Genomic DNA, 2353 nt, shown 5'->3' with positions numbered 1-2353 from the left:
TTTAATTTGAGATTTTATTGTGTAACATGGATTACAGAAAGTCCTTAATGGCACAGAACCCCCAGACAGACATGTTCTTGGGAACCCCACAGAACCCTGAAGCCAGGGTGGTGATTTGCAGGACCCAGGATTCCATCGTTAGACATTTGTTCTTGTATTCTGCACATTATAACCTTGGTCTGTGCTCTCTGAAATAACCACAAGCAGAGGAACACTCAACATGAGTATTTCCTGTGTCGGCATCATGCGTCGGAGAGACAGCCATGGCTAGAGGCCGCGGAACCTGTGCGTACCACCTGATGGGAACTTGTCTCATATTATACCCATCAAAGTCTGCGGCTTCCAAGAATGCTCCAACCTCATGTCCGCGCCAGTGCAAAGGGTTAAATAAATACGTTCTCACGTGAGTGCACCACCGCAGGGCCAGGAGGCTGGCATCACGCCTCAGGAGGATACACACCCACCTCTACACGTACCACAATCCCACCATCCAGGAGGCCGAGAGATGATGACGCACCCATTATCGGTATAATCAGCTAATCGTGCAACAGTCGACACACAAAAACAGCGACATGGCGATGATCGACACAAACCACGAGAGAACACGAGGTACATTCCTTTGGGATCCACTTGATAAAATCTACAAATTGACACCAAAAGAACATGAACAATTCTTGTCAGGTGTTGACCATTGCCATGTTGATCTTCTGATTTTGTCGACATTTTGTCTGACAACCATTTGATGTTGACCCTTTCTTTTACAACCAGCGTCCAAGCCCTGGCATTGCAGAGACCAGCAGAGGGCAGTATAATTATTATACACGTTTAGAGATGCCCAGATTAAGCTACAAACTCAGAATCATTCCACATATGTGCTGCATCACCCACCTGTACAGGACAGGGGGCAGCACACATACACCATTACTACACATCCCGAGTGTGTGCTGCATCACCCACCTGTACAGACAGGGGGCAGCACACACCATTACTACACATCCCAAGCATGTGCTGCATCACCCACCTGTACAGACAGGGGGCAGCACACATACACCATTACTACACATCCCGAGTGTGTGTGCTGCATCACCCACCTGTACAGACAGGGGGCAGCACACACCATTACTACACATCCCGAGTGTGTGCTGCATCCCCACCTGTACAGACAGGGGGCAGCACACACCATTACAACACATCCCGAGTGTGTGCTGCATCACCCACCTGTACAGACAGGGGGCAGCGCACACACACCCAGAAGACAGGATAGAGAACCACAGCTCCCTGCCCTGACACACCATCCCTACACACTAGACTGAAGGCACACTGTAGGACAATGGTGGACACCACGTGACAACTGCACATGTCAGTGCCAGCCATTGCCTACCCCTGGTACACAAAACATATGTCCCTTCACTGGGCAGTTAACACCAGCAGATACCACAGCAGGTGGCATATAGTGCTCATTAAACTACAGAACCTCCACTAACACCCAGGGTTGGGTAACCTCCAAACTGTTAAAATCTAAAAGCAGCAAATATGTTAGGGCATAATACTCCCATGTATATTGTTACAGAGCATCGCACCCTACGCCTCAAGCATTCAGCCCGCAGACCGTCCCACAACCCCCTAGACTCCTCAGACACTTTCAGCTCACACCCATCCTACACTCCTCACATCGCACAAGAGACCATTTAGCCCACAGACTCCTCATACAACAGACCGCCCCACACTTCACACCACATCCCCAGACTCCTCATACCAGTTCATTACCACAGACAACCCATTCAGTCTGCAAACCATCCCACTCCTCATACCATATCGGTCCCACACACATACCACAAACCGCCTCACACCGCCATCCCACACTCCTCATACCATATCAGTCCCACACACACTCCACATACCACAAACCGCCTCACACACTCGACCATTCATCCCACACTGCCCAGACTCCTCACACCATTAAAAATGAACAATAGAAATATAGGTGACTGTGCGCTGACAACCTGATGGTGAATATATAAAAGCTCGTATTTCACCTGTGCTGCGTGAGGACAGTGAGACTCTTCTTATCTCACGTTTCTTCACCTACTAGAGGCTCTCCATTCAATTCAAAATGACATTAATAAAATACATGGCTATAAAACACTCCAAGAAAGTCACCTATATTTCTATTGTTCAATTTGGCTTTTGAGTTACTTAGGGGGTAACAATAGGTACTAGTGCTGGAGACCTACCTAACCATTTAATCCTCACACCATTCAGCCCGCAGAACTTACTACAACCCCCAGACTCCTCACACCACGCAAGAGACCATTCATCCCATAAACCATCCCACACTCATCACACCATTCAT

At 48.5% G+C, this 2353-nt stretch overlaps 1 long non-coding RNA gene across 1 annotated transcript; it reads right to left on the bottom strand.

Moving 5' to 3' along the window:
• Window positions 1-1487, bottom strand: LOC146041941 (uncharacterized). Its single transcript, XR_014463686.1, has 2 exons — window positions 1155-1487; window positions 1-1091 (listed from the first exon to the last, which is right to left on the bottom strand). It is a non-coding gene; the product is annotated as an uncharacterized LOC146041941 (long non-coding RNA).
• Between the last annotated feature and the right edge of the window lie 866 nt (window positions 1488-2353).

This window comes from Crinia signifera, chromosome 19, assembly GCF_055691185.1.
Source record: "Crinia signifera chromosome 19, ASM5569118v1, whole genome shotgun sequence".
Lineage (NCBI taxonomy): Eukaryota > Metazoa > Chordata > Amphibia > Anura > Myobatrachidae > Crinia > Crinia signifera.
Note: the sequence above shows the minus strand (reverse complement) of the source record. Positions and strands in the feature narration are given on the sequence as shown.